General features: G+C 39.0%; 1 long non-coding RNA gene across 1 annotated transcript in view; it reads right to left on the bottom strand.

The window, feature by feature from the left end:
- Positions 1–13917, bottom strand: part of LOC132984243 (uncharacterized) — a 113202-nt gene that overhangs the window by 79379 nt on the left and 19906 nt on the right. The gene's annotated exons all lie outside the window — the stretch shown is intronic.

Raw genomic sequence — 13917 nt, 5'->3', positions numbered from 1 at the left:
CTCGGTCAGATCTTTCTCTTTCTCCAAGGCTCTCTCATTCCCCTCTCTCATCTTGATACTCTCTATTGCCTTGTCCTGTTCACTGGATCTTGCTCTCTTTCCCACTCCTCCTTTTTCAAACAGACACCAGCTAACTGAGTCAGTTCAATCACCAACTGGAAATGACCGCAGGCACTGGGAGAGAAAAGAAAGGCATTGTGTGTGACTGTGTGAAGGGGGGTTACAGGGAGGTAATGAGACAGAGAAAGAGAGTTGGGGTGGGCTGACATGTATGATAGAAGAAGAGGAGAGCGAATGAAAAGAGGAGACAAACGGCGACTGGGGCTCCTTCATCCAATGGAAGTTGGGGTTAAAAAGTCGAAGGCGTCATAAGCGTCAAAAGCAGACTACAGAGGCCATTCTTTGAGCTGTCTGTCTTCTCTTTTCAAATACAAGGCTATAGTGTGAGACTGAAATATGGTTCATTTCTGTGCAGTAAAGACCTTTCCCTTATATGCTTTGAGCAATACAGGACTGCCGCAGAGAAACACGTCTAACGCTTCTTAAGAAAATCAGAATGTGAAAAACCCTTTTAATATTCATCCATGCTATTATGGGGCCTCAGATGTATTGCACATAGAGACTTTATGCATGTTCTATATGACTGAGGCACCGTCTTTGACCTCTATACACATCACTTTGGTAATAACAGACATAAAAAGGCGTGTTTTCTGTTTAGGTTTTACAGACTGCTGCATGTTCAAAAGGAACAAACAGAAATCATACACATGCCATTTTAAAACATTTTAAAACGAGCCAACCTAAAAGTTAACACTCGCATATTGCTAAGCAACCACCTCTTGTTTAGCAAGTGTTCAAAGATTTTGATAATGGGAAGTGAGAGAGAGAAAGAGAGAGAGAGAGAGAGAGAACACCATTTAAATTTCAATTATTTAAAGGAATGTCTTGCACAGTTTGGCCTGTGTTATTGCACCAATATATTACCCGAATTTCATCCAAGCAATGAGCCATGCAAGGTTGTGCTTCACATTTTCAGAGCAGCTAAGAGTCATTGTTATGGTCAAATAACCGATAAAATACTTATTGAATTTTCTTTACAGAAAAAAAAAAGGGATTACTTTTTTTCGAATAAGAAATCTAGGAACACTTTCAGGATGGAGATATAGCTCAAAGTAGGAGAAAATAGTAAAACATGTAACCACATTTTTAAAACATCACCACAGGGGAAAATACAGAGGAAACTGTTCCCCCATTTTACCTATCACTTCTCTCCATATAACATCTGACAATGCTGAAGTGCCATAAAAAAATAATCTAGAGGGAAATAAAAGATAAGTGTGCCGGAGCACCATGAATACATTTCTCTCTGCGCTGCTACTCGGGGAAAATGAGTCAGGGTAGCGAAGTGGCACATTTAGGAGTTATAAACAACTCAGATAGAGATCACAGAGATTACACAGACAGAACCAAAACAGGGGAGAGGAGAAATCAGAGAGCACAACAAGGAAAAAGAGAAAAAAAGAGGAAATCCAAGTGAGGAAAAATGAAATCCAGCTTGGAAACAGAAATATGGATAGGAATGTGGAACAATGCGAGCCAAGGAGAGATATCTTTGACGCTGAGAGAAGAAAGGAGATGACACAAAGAGCATGGAGAACCAGAGTGAATGAGAGAAACAATACGAATCAGAAAGAGGAAACATAATGAACTGTTATAAACTCAGAACAATGGCTGCTTGTGTACGGATATGTTTCCTGCAATGGAATCACAGCTGTTTATCCCTCCGATTGTTTCTCTTCTTGTGAATTGCTGTCAGTCAAGAAAAACTAAGAAATGTCAAGACCTGTTTATAACAGTCTATATATCTGTTTATCTGTTCTAGTTGACATTTTGATCGCACACAAACTATAGCTATCTCATTCTCTATGTGGGAATATACTGTTAGCACTGGTTGAGTACACACAGATGTGACTGTGTAGTTGAAAAACAGAGCTCAACATTATAAAAGGATGAATGACTCAAACTGTTTTATTAAGTGCCAAAAAGTGATGCTTCTTCATGGCAACTGAAGTGAGGTTAAGAAAGTCCATTTGGTGTAAGAGTTTGATGGATTGCCTGAACAATCCAATGTTGTTTAACCTTACCCGAAATAAGCGATTTTTATTTTTTGTTGATTTATTTTGTTGCCGAACCAAACCGAGCTTCTCAAGTTAACCAGAGATTAGACAGGAATAAAACGGACTATTACCTATGCATCTATATAATATAAGAAGGGTATGGGGGGGTCATGGGGGCAAAGGGGTTTGTATTCGACAAGCTGTGGGAACAGGTTGTTAGGAGATCAGTCCATGAGTGCAGTTCTGTTGCAGGGGGGAAGACAGCTGTTGGGCTGAGAGGAACAAATCTCATCCATGTTGAGTTAATTTGGTAGTAATTCCATAAAGTATATTTGTATCTAAATAGAAGTAACCTCAGCAAAGAAAGCTCTTCACAGAGACGTTGTCTCTGTCTCCTGCCCAGGGACTACAGATGTAAATTAGCTTATAGCTAACTCTGGTACAGCTAATTGGCACACTGTCCCTGTCAAAATAAACAAATAAATAAATAAAAAGTAAGCAATAATACTCTTTTTTTGTGTTTCCCAAAAATCACATTTGAGTCAGGTACTGTTATCTGTGTCTACTTAGATTTTTGGTTGATGAAGATTGATCACCATCTCTCTGTTGGTCTGTTAAGCCATGTTTGCTATGACACCTCATGCTAACTATGCTAACCTTGTTTTAAAACAAAATTACTGCAATAAGTATGATGCTTTTTTCAACAACACCATTTTTTTATTAAACTTGACTCACAAAGTTACCCGTAAAATAATCTATTGCAACAATTGCAGATTGTGATGACTGTTCTTATATGCAGATGACACTATTCTGTTACTACAAAAACATAACGACCCTCCTGTTGAAAAAAACATTCTCATCTAAAAATAAGAACCTTCCTCCAAAAAAAGGGAAAAAATGAACCAAAAAATGAAGAGAGGTGAGGGAGAATCTCCCTGGTGAGATTTGCAGACTGGTATTTTCTCTGAGATTTGTTCTGTTGTGTTTCTCCAATAGGCTGTTGAGTGCTGTAGCAGGGGGATAGTCACGCTAGAGCTGTTTTGTATGAATAACATTTCATGTGCAATAATCTGTGTCTTTCTTGTCACAAAATTACACACACACACACACTGATGAGGAATGGCCTCAACCATGGCCACAATCACACGTACCTCATGTGTGATTGTGGCCATGGTTGTGTGTATCTCCTCTCCTGTTTCACACACACAAACAGACACACGGCCCACACAGACACACAGCGCTGAAGTTGAGTAGAAAGTAGCAGAAGAGACAGACAATTAAAGAACATGTGAGGGTCCACCATAGCAACCAGCTAACCCACCCAAACACATACATAAAGTAATAATCTGTGGAAGTTCCCATAAATAAATCAGTTTTTCTTCTCTGTCTTTGCATTTATTGCTTTGGTCTCTCCTTTAATGCACATGAGAGTTCTGCTCCATCACAAATAGTATTAAAATGATATTCTCCGACATTTGAAGAGGTACATTTCATTTTGATAACTTTTGTCGGTTCATGCTCGTCTTTATGCCTCACTACACTCTCCTGGTCCTCCTTTTACCTTTCACTCTGCCTGCACCGTGAAATGAACAAGTCAACACTGATCCTTGAGCTTGTCAAAGTCTGTCATTGTAAGAACTTGTGATATTTTAATGTGAAAGAATATCTGTATTTAGCAGCTTTGTATCACTGATGGATTATCGTTGAGTAGCAGTTCTGTTTTTTAAACAAGACGGGAATATGATCAGATGTGAAAAGACAAACGACGCAAGAGATGGAAGTGAACTAAAGCACTAAAAGGTAGAGAGTAGGGGGGCAAATCATTGAGTAAGAACACTGTACAGATAAAGAAAACAGGGGGAGATTGCAGTGAGATGGGACGTAGAACAGCAACTTCAAGCAAACACAGCAGATATGTCTGCAAATATTACAGTTTTATTTAACCAACCATTTATTTTAAACCAGCTTATTAAAAGTTGGATGCATTCTATAAACCGTGGGCTGTTATTGAACATGCATGATCTTGTTTGTGGGCATTGACTGTGCATTAATCCTAATAAATGCATTATATAATGACTAAACTTACAGAAGGTAATCTAAAGTGTAATGTTGATTTTTTTTTTCTAGACCATACAGATTGTATAAACAAATGATATAGATTATTATGTAAGTAAAAATCTAATCGATAAGTATTGTGGTACCACCTCTTTATAGAGCTGATTATGAGCAAAGCGTATGAAGATCCGAGCTCATGAACTACAACTTCCTTGATTACTAAAAATTTAAAGTACAAGAAGGTTATTGATAGTAGGCTCTTAAGGGCGTTTTAGTTTAAGAATACAGTTGTGAAGAATAAGACATTTGTAAAAACACATAAACAGCTACTTATTACATAGCATACAGGACAGACCTGTAAAAGTGCTTTAATTAGTTATAAAGATGTGCCACTGATATGTGTGCTTATAAGCTCATAATGAGTAGAGAATACTTGTAACCTATTAAAAATGTTACATTTTTGATTTTATTTCTTTAGCTCTTCAGGTTTACTGAATTACTTTGACTTCTTTGCCTCCTCTTAAAGTCCCCATGAAAAGTAACATATTTTTTTTATCCAGCATTCCTGTGTTTAATGGACATTTATTTGCCATTATCTGCCAAATATATTTCAATAAAGCATTATCTGAGTATTTTTACATCAAAATGACTGTATTTTCTCTTCCTGTAAAATGTTTCAAATGTCTCATGACCCATCCTGCACTCACTTTTTGACAAGCATTTAAAAGCTTTGTTGAAGCTAATGATCCAATTGAATTCATCCCAACGTTATGTCCCGCCTTCTGTCCTCTGATTGATTCTATTCAATTTCAGTTTGAAATACGTGGCGATGCGGGAGTTACTCTTAAAGTTCCGACTTTAAGTAGGTTGACAAAAAAAGTGACTGTTTTAAGCGTATAATGATAGCTTAGGAGTAAGTCACCTTTTGAAAAAGAGTCATTATGTCATATGAAATTATAGTCTTTTTGGACCAGTGACAAATGTTAATAGGCAGCCTTCCACTTACTAAATAATAAAACCTGCACAAATGAAAATGAATTGCCATTTTCCATATTCGATTAAAAAACGTCATCACACTCATTTAGTGTTACCTACTGTGCGTCTGCATGAACAATGAGATTTCCCTCTCGCTCTTTAATGTATTTGCACATTTCAACAACAACAGTACAAACAGGCTGTCAAAGTGTCGCCTCTCTCTCAGGGGCTTACAATATGCACAAAGGATCACTTTCCGCACATAATACATGGAAAATCATAACAGATAAATACAAATAAATGTCACTGTAGAGCTTTAACTTAATTAAGAACACTTTATTAAGACTCCTAATCTCACTCTGTGAGACAGTTGGCATGTGAGTGTGCATGTGTATTAGAGTGTACAGCGATGATTTTCCAGTCCTCCAATTAAGCGTCATAGCTGGAAAAAGGTAATTACAAAGCTAAGTGGGAGACTTGAAGTCATGCTGAGACACATAACTTACCATAGACACACACAGTTGTGCAAATACACAACAACACCACAAACTCAAAATGATCCACATGTAGACACTCTTTGACTAAATGTAATGAATGATTTATGTTAATTATGTATGGTACCATATATTATAGTGAGTTAGACTAACACAGTAACATGTTAGTAGACCTTATTCATAAAAAGAGAGACATTGATTCTTTAATGGAATTATAGACACATTTGATATAACAATGTTTGAGGCTATGTAAGTGTCATGGAATTTAGGTTGAAAGAGAAGTAAGAGAGGAAGACAGAATTATGTCCCACAAAATAAATCCTGAAGGAAATCAGTTTGAGGCTAAAAGGTCTAAATAATATAAAGTGAGAGAGTAGACGTAATAATGCTGTAAAAGACCGCTTGACACATGTTCATCCATTAGAAGCTATAAGAATGAGGACAAGTTTTCCTTTACCTGAACGTTAAATGGATTGTGAAACACAAACATGTGACTTTCACTTTTCTAACCAGGACCAGACATGCACATCCTGTTGATTTGTCAATACGGATCATCATCACACCAGCTGAGACGGGCCTGAACCACAAAAAAACAAGCAAACACTCCAACTCGTGCAAGCTTGTAATGATTCCATCACCGTGTTGTTGAAAGTGCTCCACACGTTGTCTATATCTACCTGATAACTTGATTAGCAGGTTGTTCTACACCACTGTCACCTCAGGTCATACAGATGTGCTGTGAAATACTTGTAACACCAGTTTTTTTAAACTGTTAGCGGAGGCACTAAATCCTGTTTAACTGGTGTTGTGTGTGTGTGTGTGTGTGTGTGTGTGTGTGTGTGTGTGTGTGTGTGTGTGTGTGTGTGTGTGTGTGTGTGTGTGTGTGTGTGTATGTGTGTGTGTGTGTTCTGTTTGTATTGTTTCAGTATGGGATGAGTTTTTGGCCTCAATATAAAAAAAAAAACCTCATCCAAAAGAATGGCAATGTGTGTACATGTGTACCCAGTAAAGACTTGTTTGGAATGATGTAGTAATTGTTGATCAAACATCTATACAGCATATTTACATGGCTGTCACTTTCATCTGATGTCACACTTGTGGTTGGAAGCTTAAATGCTGTTTCCATGCTATGATGCATGTTTCGAGGTTGTGCGGAGGAAAATTAGGCAATCTAAGAAATTATGTTAATTTCCTGGAATCAAGACTGATCATCAACTGAAAAAAAAAAACTGTAAAGTAAAAGTCTGGAGATATGTTTGATGCAGTCAGACACAGATTTAAGGTTTAAACTTGTGTCACTAAAAACTTAGAAACCCTTTTTTTTTTGCTTCTCTTATTTTGTCAGAAGTGATGTCAGTGTGTGTATCTGGAGTACTAATGACCAATGAGGTGATCAAGGTGTCCAGAATGTCTCCCATGAGCCACATAAAACCTTTCAACCACACATATGGAGCTATTTACATGGAACAGGTGGTGGGGCAGTGAAGACTGAAGAGCCTGACAAATACGCTCACACACACACACACACACACACACACACACACACACACACACACACACACACACACACACACACACACACACACACACTGTTTCGTTATCTCTGCACTGAGTTAATTTATGGCCTTAGATCAACATTAGAAAATGACACACCTGATAGTCAACCACATATCATAGCACGGGGGATAGAATTGGATGAAGACTGACGAACAGCTGCCTTGTAATTTACAGTTCTGTCATCACTGCAGATCGTACGAAACAATATGGCACGAGGATGTGTTTGACAACCTGCAGATACCACGTGATGTAACCACATGGTGCAGGTGAAGTCATGAAAAAGAAAGAGACGGGAAGACGCAGTTACTTCCAGCTGCTGGTTTATGGCATATAATTAAAGTCATAACCATAACTGTCATTCAACACAACGCAGCCTCATTGGTGTGCATGTGCTCACCAAAATGTCAGAGCGTCTCTGCTTTATGTTTTGTGTTTTTATGTGTTTATTTGTTCATTTCCTGGCTCACAACTGGTGAGTCAGACTCTGCCTTTACCCTGACAGTCCCTGCATAGAAATGAGAAAGCAAAAAATGTGAATGATTAATGGAATGGTTAGACAGATGAAGTCATGGGTGGGCATATTTATTTTTTGCAAGTTTAAGCACAAATACTTGAGTTTCTGCCTCGCTGTCCCCTTTTCATTCTAACACCTTCAAAATCAATGCAAACCTAACCAAATGTAAAAACAACCACACCTCGAGTGCATATTTTAACAATGTCATTTCCCTCTTATTTATGCCACTCTGAAGCTGCTGCCGCCACAGGAATGACAACCCTAGTTGGGATTCTGTCGCATCAAGCCAGCAGATTTGAATGCTAAACCCATTAGCCAAGCATCACTCACAGTCAGAGCTGGCGATGATAAATAACCCAACCAGAGAAATCTGATTAGGAGAGACGGAGGCAGGGGATCTGAGGGAATGAGTAACAGCAATGTCGCCGTTATCGGGCCGCAGTCAGATTGGAAATCACACACCGAGAAAACATGAAATGCTCAGCTGCAATGGGTTGTGTCGGCTGTTTTCCTAAAACATGGGTTAGGGCCCAAAATTGGGTCTTTTGGGGGAAGCAATTAAATAAAAGCTGAACTTTGTTGTGCATATTGCTAAGCTCTGACACACCACACTCACTGATGTGCACAACAAACAGGCTGGTTAATAGGTATACTCTTACCTGTAAGGAGAGGGAGTTTTTGGGAGATACTGGTGCCTTCAGGGTGAGGCTGCTGTTGAGTGAATCATTCACTTTTACTTGGCAGTCAAGCACATCAACACACTGAAACTCAAATACACTGTTTGTGTGCTGCCTTTCACTCTGGCTCTGTTTACTATTTTCATCTAGTTCTGGGTGGTAATCGATAAAAAAATGGAGCAAGACGGTTGATTATTCATGATATTTTGTTGATATCTGCCACACGGTACAGAGTAAGCTGACTGCTCTGAAAGATGATGACTAAACAGATGGTTTATAAAGGATTTCATCATTCATTCCTATGACACACACACTGCATATCAAGCCATCGTCTGGTGAACACAGATACCTTTTGTCACCATAGTAACTAAATACACGGCAACAAACACTGAGTTATTCACACCACATTTTAGGATTTCTTTGACCTTTAAATGATTTACTCTTTTTGATGCAGGTAGGAAAAATGTGTTTCTTGAAGTGCAAGCTGCAAGTTTTTGTTGATACTGTTCACAGCAGACAGACATGTTTCACTGTAAATACAAGGACTTGCCTCAGCAGTATTTTCACTCCTCACACTGCCAGACTCTTCCCAGGGATGACCAGTTACTAAAAAAATAAGCCAAACAAGATGTTTTTATCGTTAATTTGGCAGTGTGAACATGGGAACCAGATTTGAAAACAAAGTACAATTTTTCAATTTAGGAGAAAAAAAAGAAGTTCTGTAAATGATTTGTCTGAAATGATACACCATGTTTTATTATTTTTTTTAATGCATAGCATGGTACTTCTAACACCACCTGTTCCTTCTATAGCTGAAGCCTTTCCAAGTATTGTTTAAATATTAGATGATATTTAGTGAAACTAGCTTATTCACTCTGTTAAAGAGATTCATCAGGAGACACCACTAAAGTGTGTTTTAGTCAAATGTAGAGCTGGAACCAGATCGTATGCATTTAAAAATGAATACATTTAAGATGCAGCTGGTCTTTTTTTGTCTAAGGTTATAAATCACACCTACCAACACCTCTCACCAACCAACATGTTGACTGTTGCACATTGTTTGTACACAAAGACCAGTGTAGAAATGATTATTCTGCTGTGTCACATATTGTGTATTGTGGCTGTGACTAAACGAAGACATCACATGATTAGAAGTAACCATTTGTCTAGAAATAGAACAGACGAAACTATTCCCCATCCCTATGTCTACTTATGTTTACACCATTCATACTATATGTATCTACACCATATAAACATACTATATACTATATATATCTACATATGTTTACACCATATAAACATACTATATGGACATTTACATACGTTTACACCATTTAACACACGCTATATACTATATATTTATAGGGTGCATATTTACACATGTTTTTGAATCCAGATTTAAGCCATCATCTCTCTTCAATCAATTGTGTGCTACCTTATTATCTTCTGCCTCTCTGCTGCTCTCCACTAAGTTATATGTTAAGGCGGAAAACAGCGATTATTTTCTCTTTGTTCTGATTTCAGAGCCACATTTCGACGCACCGCCGCACAAAAAAAAAAAAGGTCAACCCAGACTCAGTGTGCAACATCTCAATGAGACAATCGATTCAAAGCGCTTAACCTGGTCACTCAGGTCGGATATACATTAACATTCATTATTATAACCCTCAAGGTCAAACTGAATGCAATTACATAATTTATCCCTATGTAGCAATTAAATCCATCACCAAAGGGGGATTCTGTGCAAATGAAAGTGCTGTAATCATCTTAATATCATAAATTAAAATCAGGTAAACATCTGAGTAATGAATGACTGCTGGGTAAACACACTGTTTTGTTTTTAGCTTCCAGTCACATGGCAGAGCAGAGCTATTTGAATCTAGTAGTAGCTTATAAAGGATACACATCATAATACATTTTATTGCTTTTCATCATTAACACGATTGTCCCCTCTGCAGCCAAGGGCAAACAAGCACATTGGAACATCAAACCATCAGTCCTTGTTAATTATTTAGCGCAATATACCCTCACCACTTCACCAACGAGCACATACACATTCCAGATCAAACATGGTATAGGTTGCATAAGCATTCCTTGTGACAAACAATTACACAAACACACATACATCGATTGACCTTTCCTGCTGAGTGTTATTAATACATGCAGGTCGTATTAGGAAAGGTTAACGAGCAGAATGGCCAGCACCGCTCACATGGAATACAAACGGACTGAAGTCTAACCCTCCCCATGTGAAAGGGGGAGTCATGTGACTTTCCCTGCATTTTAAATGTATTTACATCCTGAAATAATTCCAATTGATTTACAGTAACACCAAACAAAATGATGGCAATGATAAGCAATGTTTTAGGCATGACCAGCGTTTTTTTTTGTGAGTTCACACCATCATAGAGGACAAAAATCCAACCTTCTGTAACCTCTTCTTTGCTAAAGGCAAGGCTAAAATCATATGCTCTGTGCAGAAGAAGTGCTGACAAATGCTGATTTCAAGGCATACAAAAGGACCTTTACAGTATCTGAAAGCTGGCCCTTCAGGATAATAACACATTCTAGAACATCCCAAAAAATGTGATTAACCTGTATGTTTACAAAGTTTGCTTTCCTTTGGCTGATCCACATCTGAGCTTGTGTTGATTTTTTGTGTTGTGAAACGTGTCAATGCAAAGATGTTATTAATCATAAGCATTAACGTGCTCGTGCATGTTGCTCAAGCTGTCGCAGACGTGCAGGAATCCAAGAGAGCGCCCTTTACAGGCAATACGTTTCATGTGCAATGGTTCATTCACGTGTTGCTTACACATTGTAAATTACTCTTACGTCCACTTAACCTACTATTGACCTTTTTGACACTGCTCAGCCTCTGTCGTTATTTTTGGCCTTTCACCCGAGGCTTAGAAAGCTAGTAAGTGACCCTTATTGTTAGATTAGAAGAGGTCAAGAAATGTACCTTAGACGCTCAGATCTGTGTTTATATTCTTACAACAAGAAGCCCTGTGTGGATGTTCAAATCATGACGGTCCACTCTCAGGAGCACAAGTGATGCATTAGCGTGATGTACTCCAAGAAAAAAACTAACACCAGGATTTAAAATGATTTTGCTGACACATCATTGGTTAAATGTGTCCCCTGTCTGGTTGTGGTCAGAATTGTCCCCAGCCAACAGGGATGTTATGAGCACCTGGAAAGCACCTACTGTATACTGCACTACGACAAGGTGTACAGTCAAAGAACTGGTCATTAAACCAAGACATTTTAGAGTACAGGTGGTAGGCGTGACAGTCAAGTGGTCCACTTAGAGGAAACATCTAGTCCTAAACGATTAGCAGTAGAAAAGTCACTACTGTATTTTTTATTTGTATAAGGACTTTTTCGTAAATCTGACACTGTGCCCGCCCCCACCACCCTCTAGGAAACTAGATAAGAGAGTAAAAGCACAGTCATACTATAATCTGGATATCTGCTCTAATGTCAAAACACTCACCGCCACATAACTTACATGCGTAGCTAACAGATACAGCATGTGTCATCGAGGAAAGTGCAGCAAATGGAGATACCATATGTGGTTTCAAAGCAAATACTCAATACACATCACAAATTATCTGACGATTGCCTGTTTCTTTCTTGCATGGAAAATGTCCAGTCAGTCGTCTGTGCGTACATCTCAGATGACCTGAAATATAGCTCGTCTTCCTTTCTGCACCATGGAGCTTCCCTGCATGGCTCAAAGGTTTTAACAGTGTTGGAACAACTTTAAAACATGTGGAGTCATAGAAATAAATGTAAGTCACAAATGACTCGGAACATCTCTCTGTCCCCCTCTCTCTCTCTCTCTCTCTCTCTCTCTCTCTCTCTCTCTCTCTCTCTCTCCCTCTCTAACTGGGTCAGTGTGATGATGGTGTCAGTGTCTGGACTCAGCAGCAGCATATTTGCATCAGTCATCCCAACTAGACCGTGAAGAGAAGGATTTCCCTGCTCAGCTGTGCCAGTGAGTCAGTGAAATATACCCTCATAAAACCCTGCTGGACTCAACACAGGCCTGGGGAAAACTTGGATCCATTGAATGGGCTCAACTTCAGGCTCTCGCTTTTGGCAACACATACACACTGTAAGTGGAAAGTAACATCCCACAAGAGCAATACTTCAAATATTAAAGCTTATGAGACAAGGGAGACATCATGCTGTTTCATAGCTGTGTTTTTCATTGGTGGAAGCAAACGTTCAGCCAACTCATTGGTCATAATTCCAAAAATGCACTAGTTGTAAAATCTGACAACTCTAAATTATTGCAAGATTAACTAATTACTGCATCTTATGTGTGCACTGACAATTAAGATCAGCAATTTGTTTTTATATATTTTTTTGTTTTTGTCACACAAAAAGGAAGAGACTACATGCTACATTTCCCTCCAACATTTGACAGCTCTTGGGTTTATCACTTTATTTATCATTACGACAGGAGCTGGGCTGATTTCCTCACATGCTTTATCAAATTCACATTGCATTAAATGAAAAGTGGCAGGAGAGAAAACATTCAGTGCTATGAGCTGATTCAACACATGTGCTGGTGTGCTCCTAATTCTGCTGAGACGCCAACGCAGCCCTCTGGTGTGCTTTAAGGCTTGGGGGGGAAAAACTCAAGGGGTGCAGCCAAAGCCAATGCAACCAAATTCAGCCTCTAATTAGGCCTGCTCATCCAAATTTAGAGGGCTGTGGTGGGAAGAAAAAAAATTCCATGATTTAAGCAGCCTCGAGACATCCTTGAAAATATGGCTGTGATGGCAACTTTGGGGCTTAATTAATTGAACAGACAGGCTTGTCGGGTCATATCAGAATAGCTTGGGATACTGTTACAAAATAGTGATGAGGCTGAAAGGTGGTTAATTAACGTCAGAGGGAGACCTGAGAATAGTTAAAGTGCTACATAAGCCCCTTCTACACTTGCAATGAACTCCTGAAAATGTCCTAAAACTGTTCAGTTATGCTGAATGTGTGAACAAAAAAATCCACCTATATCCAGATTTTCTTCTGCCAGCCCCCCCTGGTTAAAAGTCTGCAAAAAGTCAGGGTGAGCAGATGTGAATGCAGCCGGCAGTATTCAAGAAAATCCACCTCAAGCGAGAGGCCGGGTGAGGTGAAGTTTATATCATCTGACAGGTGAGAAACCGTCGGGATCTTTGTGCAATTAATTCATTGACTTCATACTTTTATCTGCTTACTCGTTACAGTGTTGGACTCTGGTTCTTTATTCATCAACATTTGTAGTAAATATTACACTTCTTTATATCTTCTCCTGCCTCCTCAGACCCCCCCACCCCCTGCATCCAAAAGAAATCTCCCCTGTGAAAAATCTCCTGCTGTGAGGGATGTTTGAAAGGGGAACTCTGGAAAATGTCAGGGGAAGGCTGTCCCCAGGACAGCTACTGTCCTGGGGACAGCAGTAGCTCAGTCTGTAGGGACTTGGGTTGGGAACCAGAGGGTCGCCGGCTCAAGTCCCGGTGCGGACCAAGCAT

The sequence above is a fragment of the Labrus mixtus genome, chromosome 11, assembly GCF_963584025.1.
Source record: "Labrus mixtus chromosome 11, fLabMix1.1, whole genome shotgun sequence".
NCBI classification, from domain to species: domain Eukaryota; kingdom Metazoa; phylum Chordata; class Actinopteri; order Labriformes; family Labridae; genus Labrus; species Labrus mixtus.
The sequence above is the reverse complement of the archived record's forward strand: the minus strand, read 5'-3'. Positions and strand labels throughout refer to the sequence as shown.